Raw genomic sequence first — 17115 nt, 5'->3', positions numbered from 1 at the left:
GGCTCTTTATGGAGGGTCTGTTGCTTAAGAGACTGTTGAACCAGATTCAATGCACCACTGAGGCATCTAAGAGGGGATTTAGGGACTTAAATTTGCCTGTGGGCACAGGCACACACTTTGTGAACAAATGGCCGCGATCCCTGAAGAGGTATCAGGCTGCTGAAAAAAGAGGGAAAGAAGCAATTGGCTCATGTTTGGTCCTACAAGGGAACAGGATGAAATGGCAGCACAAGGTTCAGATGGGAGCAAAACCCCCAGGGTGAAATTCCTGAGCAGAGATGTGCACTGCCCAGCAGCTTTGTGAAATACACTGGGAAAAGTGTAGAGGGAAGATGTGTGGTATTAAGTACATCCACTTCAGTGACCAAAAAACATTCACTCATTATTTTAGTGTCACAAAAAGGTATTTCTGATATAGCTTATTTAGATAGCTGCCTGCAAATATTCAGGCAGAAAGCAAAGGGGAGGGAAGGAGAGGGAAGGAAAGGAAGGGGAGGGGAGGGGAGGGAAAAAGAGAAGGAAAGGAAAGGAGAAAGGGGAAATGGGAAAGAGGAAATAGAAAACAGGAATAGAGAATGAAAGGGGAAAGGAAAAAGGAGAAAGGGGAAAGGAAAAAGGAGAAAGGACAAAAGGAAAAAGGAAAGGGCCATTTCTTAAAAATCCTGAAGTTTTCTGTGGGAACATACAGCTTTCAGCCAAAAGTGACTTTGCAAGAAGTTGTGCCGGCACTTTCCTGCCAAGGTCAAGATATTCCCTCATCCTATTCCAGGAGCCTTCTTTCTTCTTTTCCTTTTTATTTTTTTAATAACTTTTCATTAATTTTTAATGCATGTTCTATTACGGACATGAGTGCAGCTCAGAAAAGACTGAGCCTGGAATGAGGAGCATTGATTGTATTGACGGAGAATGTTCTTCTAACATCTGAAGTCCCACTTGTACCTCCGGAAGATTTCAGACAATTCTTTCTGTTATTACCTTTTGGTTTGGAACCAATGTTTCAAACACAGATGAGTTTCAAAATCACTGAAATTCCACCCCCAAAGGAGATTCTCATCCTGTGCAGTTTTGCTCATTCCCCCACAGACCTGCAAAATGTGTCATTGCCAGCGCCACTGCCAGGCATAGGGGTGAGGAGCTGCAGAGCTGGCAGAAAGCCACTTGTGGGCTGTGGGAAATGGGAAAGCCTGTGAGAAAAGCCAAACATCAACCATCTCCAAATGTGGATGTTCTTTAATCTAAACTTGGAGGTATCAAATCAGGGCATGAGATCTTGCCCTGATTCAAATACGTCGATGTCCACTTGACTTAGCTTCAGAATGACTGCAAAGAAAATTTATTGGGGAACATCTGTGAGATGCACGGAAGGCAGAGGGGTGCAGTGACCTTGTTATCATCCCGTCATGAGGTGGTGCTGCAGGTAGCACAGCCAGAACCCTCTCTGGTTTTAGTCCAAATAATGCTCAATGCTTTTTTTTTGGGGGGGAGGGGGGGGGGCGTGGGTGGGAGGGGGCTCTGGCCCAGGAGGGCTGTGCTGCAGATTTGTGACTGTATTAACCCTGCTTCTTGATGACCTTTGAAAGCAGATAACTCAGCTGCAGTCTGTGGGGAGGTGCAGTCAGAAATGGAAAGAGGAGATGGCTGGAGACAGACCCCAGGGAATATCCAGCTTCATGACACACTGTGGTGGTGGGCAGAAAGAAATGCTGAAAAGCAGAATATTCAGAGGTGCTTTTCTTCAGCTGCTCTTCTCATGACTCCATTCCCAGTGGTGCCAAAAGCGCATCAGGAAGCCAGCCTGCAGACTGCCCAGCATGGTGACACAGCTGCAAGGAAAGAGACTCTCTGCAGACGGGATAACAGCTGTAAGACCAGTGCAGGCACACAGCTGGGGTCAGATTAGAGGGGACCCAAATTCCTGGGCAGTGGAGGACTTGCCAAACGGGTTCTCTCACCTGCACCACCAAAATTTGGAGGCTTCTGTGGACGCGGCAGCTGCACACCACGATGTTTGCGGGAAGTGATGCTGCACTGCCACAGCCCGTGCCAGGGGCTGGTCCCACACCAGCAGCACTGAACTGGGCTGCTGGGCATGCTCTGTGGTCAGAGGCAGGCAGAGCATCCCTCCTTCATGGCTGGCTCCAGACCCAAACACGAGCCCAGACCTAAGGAGCAAGCCTGGGAACATCTCTCTGTATGGCCAGAAACTGAGCACGTATTCTCAGAAGGTCTCATTGCCTCTCCATCAAGTAACTCAGCTTCTGTATACATAGGGGGAAAGGCAGAAGAAAGAAGCTGCACTAAAACCTGACCTCATACAGTTAAGGTTTTTGCACATTTTCCTCTCCTACGTCATTCTCCCTCTTGGGTGAGATCTACGCAAAGAGCCCTTTGGCTGGCTTACTTGACAGGAGATTCACAGCTGGATGGTGTCCCAGTCCCATTGCAGATGTGTGGGCTCCAAACCCTCTGCACTTGACTTGCTATTTGGGAAACCACCTTGAGGTCACTTGAGAAATTCACACCTCGAGGTTTCAAAATTGCAGCTGACTCAGAGGTGTGCAGGAGCTGCTGCCATGAACTTGGCTTATGAGACAACTGCACACATCATTTCCGACACTAGAGCTGATTAATGCCACCAAGGCCGTTGCTGGAGCATTTGCTGAATCACTGCACACCTCTGCCTGAGATGGGTCTTTTTTATTATTGATTAGTCATAAGGAAGACAGGTTTCTCATCTCTGTAAGCCATGGGCTGCTCTGTGGTGTCCAATTAGCTTTGCAGGGGAAGGCTGCTGGGTCTCCTGTCCAGATTAAAAGCAACAAATGTTCAATGTTCCTTCTTCTGAAGACTGAATGATTCACAGCAGGGTAGTAGAAAGGTGTGAGTACTCCTCTGAGGAGACTTTATATTTTAAAGGAGAAATTATTTGATAACCAAACAAACCTCATGCTGTGGCCCCTTTTACTGCCGCTATTGTGTGGATCTGTGGATGAAATGGTAAATTGCACATCTCTCGAGTCAGCCGTCTGTGGGCAAATGATTCTTAAATTGTCACCTGAGACATAACACTGCACAGAGGGCAAGAAAACACCCACTTCCAACCAAGCTAATAATTCCCAGCAAGGAATTTGGTGAACATGAGTGAGGTCAGTGTGAACTCATTAGAATTATTGACAATGGACTTGGGTTTTTCTTGGCAGGTTATGGGTGGGGAGATTTGCTGGGGTTTTTTTGTTTTGCGCATTGTTGCGATTTCAGGTGCATTCTGATGGGAAATGCAGGCTGTGGCTTATGTTTCTGTCCCTTGATGAACCAAATAAAACTGCACAGTATCTGCACTGAGAGAGGAATTTGTGTAGCAGAAGGACAGTGGGGATCAGTAATTGTGCCTAGAGGATAGAAAGCGGGGGTTGGGGGGGGGGGCTGAACTTAGTTACTTGGTCCCGTGTGGAAAAATTAAAAGACATAAAAACAAACAAACAAACAAGCAAACCGACAAAAAACCCAAAACAAGCCAACAAGAACAACAATGATGATGCAATTAGTTTAGTTTCTTAGGCAGGCCTGCATGTTCATACGAAGTCACGCTGTGCCAAAACTGACAAGCCACAATTGTGATGGTCCACTGATAAAATAAGTATTACTGTGGCTCAAGGGAGGATTTGGTTACACCTAGCTCCAGGACTACATCGTGTCATTGCTCCAGGATGTTAACATGTCACTGTTCCATGAAGTGAGCAAATTCCAACAGGATAATATGAAGTGAATCTTAATGGGGTGTGTAGACTCTGTTTCTGTTCTATGATGAACTAAACCCAGCTCAGGGAGGAGCTGCAGCTGGAAAGCAACAGAAAGAAAATTCCTGAAGTGTGGCCCATGGTACAGATAGAATGTGATCTTTGCCTGGTTTCTCACTTCCAAAACTGGAGGTGACACCATGTATCGCCAAGGCCTGGACCCAGACAGAGGTTCCAGGAGCCCTTCTACCTCTAATTTTTCTGTTCTAACCAGGTATTAGCTGGCCAGTGAGCAACTGGGGTTTCCTCCCTGTCCCTGGTGCAAACCACAGATGCTCCTGACTCTTCTTCATCTGGGGTAAAGCCAAAGACACAGTGAGGTGAGTGCAGCCCTTGGGCTTTGCCTTGGGATGGAGAGAAGGAAGAAGATAACCACTCGCTCTTCACACCACAGGTCAAACACAGAAGAAGGGTGCATGGGAGGCTTCCTTTGGGTGCTGAGCTAAAAAACACATTGTGGAAAGGAAAACTCTTTCTCCAATGAGCATCTCTGGCAGTCAAGGTGCTACCTCCTGAACGTCCTTTCCCCAGCCTTCTCTCAGAGCTTTGGGGCCTAAAAGCAGAGCCATAACCTGGCAAGAGTAGCTCAGATTTTAAGACAATGACTCATTTTTCTTCCAGTGTTTGGGTGCTGGTTTTGTTTTGCTCCTTCTCTTTAAGGGGTTTTGAAAGCCCCCATGACTTGAGTCTGCTCCTCTTTCAGCGTTTAAGCCAATACCTTCCGCTAGCATGTGATGCACTCAAAACACCACTGAGTGCTCCCCACAGCACTGTCATCAGACCTGCCCTGGCTGGTCAGGGATCCCATCTGGGATGCCAGCCCTCATGTCCAGTGTGATACCAGGCCCTGAGCTGTTTCTCTACCCCTATGTTGTGTACCTTTATCAAGTCATGCCATCTCTGAACACTACTTGGGTATTTTGTCAGGCTTCACATCAATAACGGGCTGTTTTCCGTCTTTTAAAATCCGTCGTTTGTTCTTTATTCACTTCCTTTTGCTGATTCAATGTGTGCAGAAACGAGCCTTTGCATGGTGGCTCCTCTGAGATACTGGAGGAGCTGTGAGCTTGGGCAAGGTGCAGCCATGTCCTCCGCCCTCCCACGGAAACCATCAGTTGTGGCCACCTGTCATGGATGTGCTCTCTCTGGGTCTGCTGCTGAGAGGATCTCCGCCATAGGGATGTCTTCAGTTAAACTCATGCCAAAGCACCTGGTTTGGTCACCGATCCTTTCTAGAGCCTGGGGAAAACATCCTCAGTTTTGGAAATTGTTTGTGGGAGACCAGGCTTCTGATGCTGAATGCCATGGATATATGGAACATATGCATCATGGGCATAGGAGGCACAGCAGCAATATGAGGACAGGAGGACAGGGGAGGTGGGCAGACCTCACAGGCAGTCTCTTAAGAAGCTGAATGTCTCTTTAAATTTAGCAAAGAGGACTGGGAGACAGTTTGATATATACGCTTTGAAGGGATGAAAATATTCAGTGCTACTGGGATCTTTAACATTACCAAAGGCGTATGTGGTTTGAGTTAAGGACAAGCATATTTGAACCAGAAGCAAAGCACATGACTAAACAACGATGGTGACCAGTGAAAGAGAAATGAGTAACTCCATCTCCCAGTGTCTTCAGAGCAATGTGGCTTTAGTAAAACAGGCTACTGAGCTTGAGCGACTGAGCTCAGTGATCTGCGTAAATAGAGATTTAGCAATTCCTCATGACCATAAAAGCTACGACGCTGCTGGTTCTCACGGTGTACTTGTGGGAAAGGGCTGAATTTGATGAATTCAGACATAAATGTCATGTGATGTATTCATACAAACCAGTGCGGCACTCTCCTTGTACGGGAGCAGCCCTGTCCCTGCATGGCAGCTCTCACTTATCCATGGGTGGCAGCAGGTCCGGGATAGGGGGCACTCCCCAGGAGGGCAGCTGGAGGCCATCCACAGCTGTCCTAGGGTACTGGTGGTTCTGGCACCCCAGACCAGCTTCTCTGCTCCCAGGGAAGCTCAGAGACAGGGAGGGAGGCTTTTACGCACATGGAAAGGCACCTTAGAGGTCCAAGATCAGCAGCATCCTGCAGCACCTGGACAGGAGCCTAACACAGAGGGATGTGCTGTTTCTGGAGATGTCAGATAAACAGCATCCACATTGCTGTGAGCAGATCTGGTGATGGTCTGCTTCATCCAGCTTCATGTAAATGCAATTCTCTAAACACCCAGAGCCCCTTAAGCTTTACTAGCCAACTGCACAAGCCCTAGCCCTCTGATCCCTGCAATAACAAAAAATCCCCAAACCAACTCAAAAAACCAGCAAAAACAAATGGGTTATAACACTACAATAAATATAAGCTTCATAACTCCCCAACTCCAGTTTGGTTCCAGAGTGTTGCTCTTGCAAGACAGAGGACAATTTCCAGCTTATGTGCAGTTTCCGGTCTAGAAACCCAGAGCACCAGCCCTCCTCCACAGGGCACACACATGGGTAACCAGAAAGGCTACCACAGTCCCAAAGCTGAGCTTGGGCACTAGTGTTTTGTAAGATTCATGGTATTAACCAGGCCTCTTATGAAAGGATCTCAAGCATGGGTGGTGATGTGGGGAGCAGTGTGAAACCCATCAGGGAGAGTAACCAGAGTAGCAGAATCGCTATGGCAATGGAGATAAGGGGCAGCCCTCACACTGCAGCTGATGAGTGACATGTTTTCTAGCCCTTTCAATGCCTTGAAGTGTTTTCCTTCTTGAATCAAACTAGAAGTAGCACAGCTTAAAACAATTAGTGTCCCCTTGGAGAAAAAAAAAAGGCAAAAAAAAAAAAAAGCAGCATTTTTTTCTTCTATTTTTAAGTCTTACTTCACTACAATAGCTCCAATATTTCACTCCTGACTCAAAGGCAGTGTCCAAGGGAGCAGGATATGCTGTAGGGTATCTCTCCTGCCACACTATTCGTGTTATTTTCAAGTTCCTCTCTCCCGGGTTGATCTTGGCAGCAGATCACAGCGCCAGCCCAGCACAACGTAAACCGGAGCCATTGTTACTCCATCTCCCGCTCTTCATCGCTGCAACAACATTTCCCCACACGCCTCCCAGCAAATTGTTGCCATGTCCCGTCCCACTTCCCCCTGCCTCCAAAATCCATCAGGCTGCTGCAGTTCAGTTACTCATCTAGCCCCCTCAGGCTGCTGAACCTCAGGTAACCCACCTTGCTTCTCGTGGGTGCATGTTAACCTGGCCCCAGCACCTGCAGCAGCAGGATACTCAACCAGCTAAGCCAGCCCCATCCCTGCAGAAACCCCTACATCCATGCCCTGCCCATGCTCTATACAGGCTGGTGGTGGATGGTACCCAAGATGGGCCGGGAGCAGTGATAAAAACGACATCTGTGGGAGTTCAGCGCCAACTTCAGTGAAACAGGATCAAGTCTTCTGTCACTTGGCAACCTGCTTTATCAACGTGAACTTGTATCTCTCCCTGCTGCTGTTTTTCCAAGGGCTATTCATGGTTCAAAGCTGTAGACAATACCGTTCCTTTCTTCACTCACAGCCACCTAGTTATCTCTAGCAGAGTGTGACTCTGGAGAGAAGCAATTTGAGAGAGGAAATACATTGGAGATGGAAATAGCATGGAAGATACAACAAGGACTTGGCTTTCTTCTTTCTATCTTACTCAAGATTATGTTTCGTGACTGCATCCCCAAAGTCATTCGAGTTCCAAAAATTATGAAAGGAACAAAAAAGTTTTTCATGCACATTGCAGAAAATACAGAATGATTCTGTTAACTTCCACGTGTGGGAGTGGGAAACAGGGGTCAGCACTTGGCCCTTGGCTAAAACATGAATCATAGAATCACAGAACCAGCTAGGTTGGAAAAGACCTTTAAGGTCATCAAGTCCAACCATTACCCCAGGACTGCCAAGACCACCACTAAACTATGTCACTGAGGGCCTCATCTACACAGTTTTGAACAGTGCCAGGGATGGTGATTCCACCACTGTCCTGGGCAGCCTGTTCCAATGCCTGGCAACCCTCTCTGTGAAGAAGTTTTTCCTAATATCCAATCTAAACCTTCCCTGGCACAGCTTGAGGCCGTTACTTCTTGTCCTGTCGCTTGTTACCTGGGACAAGAGATGGACCTCCACCTCACTACAACCTCCTGTCAGGCAGTTGTAGAGAGCGATAAGGTCCCCCCTGAGCCTTCTCTTCTCCAGACTAAACAGCCCGAGTTCCCTCAGCCATTCCTCATCAGACTTGTGCTCCAGACCCTCCACCAGCTTTGTTACCCTTGTCTGGACTCACTCCAGCACCTCGATGTCTTTCTTGTAGTGAGGGCCCCAGAACTGAACACAGCATTCGAGGTATGGCCTCACCTGTGCTGAGTACAGGGGGATGATCACTGCCCTGGCCCTGATGGCTATGCTATTTCCAATGCAGGCCAGGATGCTGTTGGCTTTCTTGGCTGCCTGGGCACAAGCTGGCTCATATTAAGCCCAGGGTCAATCAGCAACCCCAAGTCCTTTTTTGCCAAGCAGCTTTCAGCCACTCTTCCCCAAGCCTGTAGCACTGCACGGGGTTGTTGTAACGCAAATGCAGGACCCAGCACTTTACCTTGCTGAATAAAGATAAAGATAAAGAAAAGCAAAAGAAAGATGAAAAGAAAAAGAAACTTGTCAGCAAATATTAGCAACAGGTTTTTAACAGGTGGAGGAATTATCATATCTATCTAGGAAAAAGAACCAAAACAGGCACTCCTAAATCACCAGCACTGATTTAAACATGAGCTTTTAAATACAGTGTGAACAGCAAATAAGTTCTAATTGAGGAAAGCTTGTAAACAAACAACAGCTTTCATCTGTAGCATCACATGCAATACAGGCTTTGTGCTGGGGTTTGGACTGTACTGCCTCAGTCCGGGCCTGGGAATGGAGACAGGAACGGGCTCTAAATCTCTGTAATGAATTTCAAGGCAGAAGCAGAAGCATCCTGGAGCAACAAGGAATGGCGAACCTGGAATCACACTTCTTGGGGTATGAATGAGCAAAGGGAGCAGTGTCAGGTCAGCAACAGGCACACATGAGGATCCCAGGGCTGCTCCATCTCACCCAGGTACTGCAGAGAAGCAGAGCAAGGTCTGGAGGCAACCTTGGAGCAGATGAGTCACTTTTTTAAACCACCTTTGAGAGATGTCATTTTCTTGAAAAGAGTGGAGGGCCTTTTCCAGCACCCATGTGGGCATCTGATGCGTGCCATGTTCGCTCTGCATCTCCTGCGCTGGGTAAAGACCTGCCTGAACATCCAATGTGTATTGAGCACGATGATGACATATCTGAGGAGCAACCCGGGAAAGTGGGAGTAGCTGAAAGGAGGGAACGTGGCTGGAAGCAAGCCTCTGAAAGATAACTGGGGCCATAGTCAGGAAAGAAAGTTCTGCTGCAGCAAAGCATGCAAAGTTAATGCTCAGCCTGTGATGCAAGAGCAGGGGAGATACAGCACGTCAGGAAATGTCTAAGGAGTGTAGATACAATCAGGCTGAAAACACACAGAGCATGCCAAGGAAGTAACCTTGAATGTCTGCTGGTATTTTTCTCTGGAAAGCAACAACAGGATATCACAGAGGGACAGAAACATGGACATAGTTGCTAGTGCTTACCAAGATACCTTAATTACCTGCTCTGGAAATGAGCATGAAAGTGTTTATACCGGGTTCTAGACCAGGGCTCCTTTAAAGGCAGGTGCCAGCTCCACAGGCAGCAGTGCCCTGCTGAGCTGTTGCAGTCAGCGGAGGTTTTGACAGTGGGATGGTTGCAATCAGTATTGCAGCTCAGCATTTCCACTGGGTCTATAGGGGACAGGCCATGAGAAACACTTCCCTTGCAAGAGAGATGCACTGTAGTGCCCGAGCTGCACACACATCAGGTGTCTGCTGCTAGGAAAAATAGTTCACCCTAATTAATTTCTTTCCCCAGAAGTTTTAATGACTCTGCTCCAAGTAATGATCAGTCACTCACATGAGCTGAACCAGAAACTGGCAAATCAAAGCCACCCTCGTTTTGAAAACACTTTGCCCACAAAACCCAGTTTAGGACCAAACCCCACAGCAGCAGAAACATAAACCCAAGCACCCACAGCTCCCAGCCTAAGTACCCAAATTTAGGCATGTAGATAGAGCAGCTTAACCCTGAGGATTGCTGGGACCCATATAGACCACCAGAGTCAATGGAAGCAGCAGGTGCTTGGAAACACTGCAAATCAAAGCACTCATTTAAGGCACTAAATATAGAGCAAAATTCAAACACCCAGGCTGGAAAATGCCGGCCATGTAGTTCCTCTGCTGCATTTTGCTGCGGGTCCTGTACACCCAGGCTGCAGCCTCTTGATGCCCGTAGAAGGTGCGGGGTCTCAGCTCCCACCGCTGCTGCTCATTAACAGGCTTTTATCCATGGTGACACAGTGCAAAGTAGGTTCTCCTCCTCACTGTTTTAGAGGATATTGCTGCACTTAAGATAACCTCACTGGTTTATCAGTACTGAAAGCGATGTCAGCGGGCTGTCAGAACACCTCCCTGCTGACCCGCCACGGCCTGGGGGCCGTGCACAAGGGCTGTCCCAGTGCCACCAAGTGGGGACCCTCACCAGGCTGTGCTTAGCATCCAGGCACCCCCCAGCAGCCCACTGGGTCCAGGGAGCCAAGGCAGTACCTCACACTTCTCAGCATCTCTCTTCAAGGAGTCAAAAAACTGTTTGCTATAATTTAGAATTTGCTATAATTTTGTCATTTTGTTGAAAAAAAATAAACGGTAAGAATAAGAAAAATAGAGAGGAGAGCATGCTGATCCTCATTTACCTTTTAACTTGCCCAAGTGTTCAACTCCAACAATACCTTCTTTTATACCTCCTGTTGAGAAGCTGCTGTACTTCCCATTTCCATCGTCTTTGGAGAAGTGGAGATTAGAAAACACTGCAGCAGCTGAACCTTCAGTGCCAGGGGAGTTTCAGCCCCATGGAACACAGGCCAGGTCAGGATTGTCAGCTTGGCTGGATCAAGGGCTGGCTTGCACATCTCCTATGCAGGCTGACTAGGGGTTTCAGCACCAAACAGCCCTTTAGCAGGCCTCTTTAAACCACCTTGTTAAGTAACGCATGGAGGATTTTGAAGTGTAGCCCAGCCATGTAAGCATACATCAGTGAAGGGACTACCAAAGAGGGAAGGACTAGATAAGCCATGTGGCAAGAGGAGAAACATACAAACTGTCCCTGTATTTCTAATCCATAGAGAGGTCAGGCCCTGGGTCTGAATCTAAGAGACCTCACCTGGAGTATTGTGTGCAGTTCTGGTGTCCTCAACATAAAAAGGACATGGAACTGCTGGAACAAGTCCAGAGGAGGGCCACAAGGATGATCAGGGGACTGGAGCACCTCCCGTATGAAGACAGGCTGAGGAAGCTGGGGCTGTTCCGCTTGGAGAAGAGAAGGCTGCATGGGGACCTCATAGCAGCCTTCCAGTACCTGAAGGGGGCCTATAGGGATGCTGGGGAGGGACTCTTTGTCAGGGACTGTAGTGACAGGACAAGGGGTAATGGGTTAAAACTTAAACAGGGGAAGTTTAAATTGGATATAAGGAGGAAATTCTTTCCTGTTAGGGTGGTGAGACACTGGAATGGGTTGCCCAGGGAGGCTGTGAGTGCTCCATCCCTGGCAGTGTTCAAGGCCAGGTTGGACAGAGCCTTGTGTGGGATGGTTCAGTGTGAGATGTCCCTGCCCATGGCAGGGGGGTTGGAACTGGATGATCTTAAGGTCCTTTCCGACCCTAGCTATTCTACGATTCCATGATAAAAGGAGGGATAACCCCTTTCTTCACAACAGCTATCATATTCTATTTCAAACTAATGTAACACTTAGAACTTTATATAAAACTGCAGGTCCTAAATATAAAAAAGGTAATTTTTAGCCATGTCTGAGTGATGTCACTGCTTTTTCCAGCACTGGCAGGTACCAGGACCTGGAAAAGCCCTGCCAGGCTATTTTGTCTGCTCCTAAAAACATGAGCTGTCTGCAGCAGTTCTTAGACGTGGGCAAGCTTTTAATAACAGGCAGCCCAGTGATGATGAGGAGCTGCTGCTTTCTGCCAGATAACAGTGCGGAGAATCCACCCAGGCTGCTCTCCTAGCTAGAGCAACCATGTGTCTGCCCAGGGCTGGGCACAGGACAACAGCCATGCCCCCAGCCACCCGACCCTTCTTCCTTTTCTCTTTTGCTTCTTCAACAGCAAACCAGGAGCGCTGGTTGTGCAGCATGAACATGACCATTGTGACCTCACTTTGGAGAGCACAGGACTGTGAATACACCACTTTGAGAAAGACTGTGCCAGATGTGACCTGCTGCACAGCTCTTCAGCAGCAGAGAAATTGAGGAGGGAGGAACCAATGTGATAACTACCTAACCCTCATCTCTGGATCCTGCTGATGTTCCCCGAAACACAGTCCTCTTCCACACTCACTGATGTCCACGTTCCTTTTAGCCTCCTCCCTGCTAAGGAGGCTGTAGTGTTAGCTCTTCCAGTAGCCTTCTCTACACAAGTTCTGGCCATTGGCATACCTGCATGTACACCACCCCCACAATGAGTAGGATTGCGGTGCTCAGGCCCAGCATGGACCTCCTCCCCGCCTGCTGGTGCTGCTCCTTACAGACACTCATGGGCACAGTAAGCTTCTCCAAGGACCCCAACACCCCAAACTGCTTTGCAACCTCTCTCTAATGAAAACCAGGCACATGCAAAGCCAAGGCATGAAACAACCGCCTTAATTTCCCCACCAGTCTTGAAACCAGCAGGGGCCAAGAAGTGATCAACCCACCAGGGACTGTCAGGAAAGGATTTGAACCAAATGGAGAACAGTGATGGTTTGTGTGGTTTGCCCATGCATCAGATGCTGTTCAGTTTCATCATCCTGACTCAAAAGTGGCAGAGAATAATTTGGAAGAGCAGGAAGACCAGCTAGAGATGTGGAACAGCATCTCTGCAAGTGGAGACATTAGAGACTGGGACTCAACCCTAGGACTTAGAGAGGGGTGTCTGCACTATAAATCCTAAATGTTGTGGAGGTGGTAGAGAGTGAATAACTGCTTGCTGTATTTAAAACACCTTGCAAAGGAATAGGTTCACAACAAACAGAAGGAAGCACTTTTCCACCCAATTCATGGTGCAGTTGTGGAACTCTGCCACAGGATGTTGTGAAGACCTAAAGCATAAAAAGATTATATGATGCCCTGGAGAAGCATCAGGAAGCCCCTAAATCACTAATTTATAGAAGCTGGATGGCTACGAGGACAGTTAATGCTATGATTTGCTGCTTTCTTGTAGTTTGTGTCTTCCACTGGCCACTGCAGGGCACAGGATACTAGAGAGATAGACCTTTGATCTGCACCGGTATAGTTGTTGACTGAATCAACTCCCACCCACAGGCAGGGCTTTGTTAATTAACAGGTGAGGTTATGCCCAGAGTTACGGGCCAAGCCTTCAAAGGGCCTTATGTATGCCGCTGCCGCAGCAGTTTCCAAACCTGCTCCACAGCTCCCTGCTCAACCTTCTTTCATATGCAGCCTATCACACAGCAAATCTGCCACAGGGAGAAGCCCTCTCTAACCCCAGCCTCCTTCAGATGGGTGGGAGAAATGATAGGATAGCAGCTGAGAAAGACCTACAAGTTAACAAGTCCCTCCCTACCAAACAGGGCTGAAGGGTTTGCATTTGGTTGTTTTTTTTTGACAGAACACTTGAAAGCAATGTTCTAGCTTGAGAACACATAGACCAGAAGACAGTGTGACTACCTAATCAGTCTTGCATCCTTACAGGATTGTCACACATCTGCAAAGTGATTCCTCTGCCTTATCCACCACCATAAAGAAGATTCTTTATGTCTCTGTAGTTATGAAGAGTAATATGGATGGAGTCTCACAAGAGCAGAGAGGGAGAACTACCTCCCTGGACCTGTTGGCCATGGTTCTTCTCATGCAGCCCAGCATAGAGTTGACTTTCACGCACTACCAGGTCATGTTGAACTTCTTCTCAACCAACACCCTCAAGTCCTTCTCCTCCGGCCCTGCCCAATCCAGGTGCAGGACCTTGCCCTGGCCTTGTTGAGCTTCATGAGGTTCACACGAGTCCTGCTCTTGAGCCTGTGGAGGTTTCACTGAATGGCATCCCTTCCTTCCAGTGTGTTGGCCACACCACACAGCTTGGCATCATCAGGAAACTTGCTGAGGGTGCACTCAATTCCACTGTCCATGTCACCAACAAAGATGTTAAACAGTGCTGGTCCCAATACCAACCCCTGAGGAACACACCACTAGCCACTGGTCTCCACTTGGACATTGAGCCATTGACCACATCTCTGAGTGCAACCATCCAGCCAATTCCAAATCCACAAAGTGGTCCATCCAACACAGAAGTATAACACCTTCCAAACACAGCCTGTTTGTTTCCATGATTTTTTTGCCCATCTAGGAAAAGTTGAAGCAGCTTTACTGCCAGGGGAAGAAACTAAACTATCTCCTATGAGTTTCTAAAGACCTGGCCATTTTTCACCCAAGCTAGTTGATTTATATCCACCTTTCATAAAGTTATTTCAAGGTACTCTGAGGCATATGTGCTCCATTTGCACAGCTGTAGGAACAGGTTATAGGTATGAACTACAGGACTTGTTACTGGCAACAAGAATCAAGATTGCAGTGTTTAAGTCTTTGGGAAATTGCATACCTTGTGCAAATCATGCAGATCCTCTGAAAATAACCTGGATTGTTAACTCTGAGGCAGGAGTATTGGGTCTCTGTCCAACAAATTGGTGAGACTGACTTACCAGTGTACGTAAGTGCTATGAACACACACACTTCCCTGTACAATCTCTGTTTTTTTGTGATTCAGGAGTAGTACATACAGTATAAAAAGCAGATTCATATAAACCACCCAGATTTTAGTAGTTTTTGAAGGGGAAAAGTTGACCCAATGAACAATGAAACTTAGCGATGCATGCAGGGGAAACAAACAAAAAACATCCTATTTAAGAATATTACTTAGGACATTAATTTATAAACATTTGATCACAAGCAGATGTTTGCAGTCACGTGTTTGAAGAGAGAGGCTTTTGCTCTTAGTCCAAGTCCCTATCATGCTGAAAGAAATCACCTGCACACAGAGCAAAAGCAAAAATTTCCACATCTGTATTGAAATATTGTGTGCATGAGAATGGGTGCTTAAAAGAGATGAACGTGGGAAGGATTTAGTCATATTTTATTCCCAAGGCAACCTTTTGTTCCTTTACTATTTTATAAGTCACCATCTGTGATGAAATAAGGATAAGAGGCTATTAGGAACCACTTTGCAGCACTGAACAGAGCAAGTCTGAGATTCACGTATTTTTCCTAAAGCAATAGTAAGATTCCATCCAAGAGTAACCTAAACAACTACTTTACTGCTGAGAACAGAGAAAAAGCAAAGCCAACCTCCGACCCTCCTCACTCACTAGCAGCCCTCAAAGGTTACAGCTAGACCGTCTAATAGAAGGTATGAGAACTGCCTAGGATGGTTCACAAGCTACTTAAAACTTTTTCATGTTCACCATTCCTCTGTTGCATCCAAAGGAACGTGACACCCACCAGCACTTGTGAACAGTGAGACAGAGATACAGTGTGTGACCAAATTAAACCTAAATTCCTGTACAATTTAATTCCACAGTACCCGAATCCTTTGTTGCCAAAGCTACCTCACAACTGGCATTGCAACTAGTGTCCCTGCAGTTTTCAAGTCAGTGATTAAAATGCCTTGCAACTCTTAGGCTCTTCTTGAAGAAGTATGGGGCAGCAGCAAGTTTGTTTATACAGCAAAATAACTTCCATCCAAGCACTGCTTGGCCTCAAAAGTACCAATTACATGGTCTGCTGGAGAATAAGCCAGACAATAGCAAATGGCCAAAAGAATCGAGCTCACCAAGGGTTTCAGGTTAGCATCAGATCCTGAAAAGAACATCACAGAAAACAAATTAACCTGTAACCACTCTTTACTTAGAAAAATCTCAAAGAGCCCATTCACTAATTCTTCTCACAACGTAGATTTCAAAGATATTATTCTGGAAGTAACATACTGCTTAGCACATGTGCACCAGGAAGAAGTTGACACATACAAGGTCAACATTCCCTGTAAGAATAAGTAAAACAGAAACAAAACTACTGAATAAGGTGATAGGGAGCAAGTGGAGAGCACATGCAATTAATTTAAGAGCAGCACAGAAACAAAGTCTGCATAAAACAGATCAAGGTTAAATTGAGCAAGTTGAGGTTTACTTTTTGTTCACCCTCCTCTTTTATTCATCTATCTCAGTCTACATAACTTGCCCTTGGTCATCATATGAAGGTGGCATAAAATAATTCTTCGTTTTGGCAGGTAAACAGCACTACCACATCGAACACTTGCTCATGCTGGCTCTGTGAATCCCCAGGGGATCACGTCCTGGACACAGTATCAGCCGCAGGGGAATGCTCTGACCCTTTCTTTGGGGCAGAGGGTGATGACCACTGTTGTAATGCCACTACTTTACATAGCATTTCAGTAATGCAAAAGAAGCCAAACTAGCACCTTCAGGAGCAGTGGGCCAGCTCACTGCTGCATGACAGAACAGCAACAGCCTCATTCTCAGTGTATATAAAACCCCCTATTATTTCTCCCTTTGCCTACAGCAGTGACACCCACTACATTGATTTGCATTCATGTAAAACTTCCAACAAGGAGCATTCTCTTAGCTATTTTAAGTACATTTTGAGTATCAGAAGCTGCTCTCTGCAGCAGTGAGACACAAATAACTGCAGCCTCTGAAAACAGCAAACCTTACAAAAAGTCATTTTTCAAACCTGTCACTCACCTGAACAGTATAGCATTGCTCCCACTATTTCTGAGGAGCTAACAGCAGTCACTGAGTCTTTCCAAGGCACCATGGAGTTGATTTTAGGAAGTCACCAATGAAAAATAACAAGTTGGTTCTTTATCTCATCTTTAGATTCCCCCTCCCCCTCAGCCATTTGTCAAGGACAGGAGACACATTTGAAAAGTGAAAAATCAAAAGGTAACAATAGAAATTTGATTTTCAAGATAAAGACATGCCAATACTCCAAGAAAAATAACAAGGTAACTGTATGATGACTGGAATAAAAACTCAGCTAGGGTCTAGAATTCTGGTTTGGAGGTTGATAGCTATTAGGAAAAATTCCACTTTCATATTCTACATTATCCTATGTAAGAGGTTTACCTTTTATTACAGAGAATATTCTATCCGA

This window comes from Lathamus discolor, chromosome 6, assembly GCF_037157495.1.
Source record: "Lathamus discolor isolate bLatDis1 chromosome 6, bLatDis1.hap1, whole genome shotgun sequence".
In the NCBI taxonomy this organism is placed as follows: Eukaryota; Metazoa; Chordata; class Aves; order Psittaciformes; family Psittacidae; genus Lathamus; species Lathamus discolor.
This window is presented reverse-complemented; position numbering follows the sequence as displayed.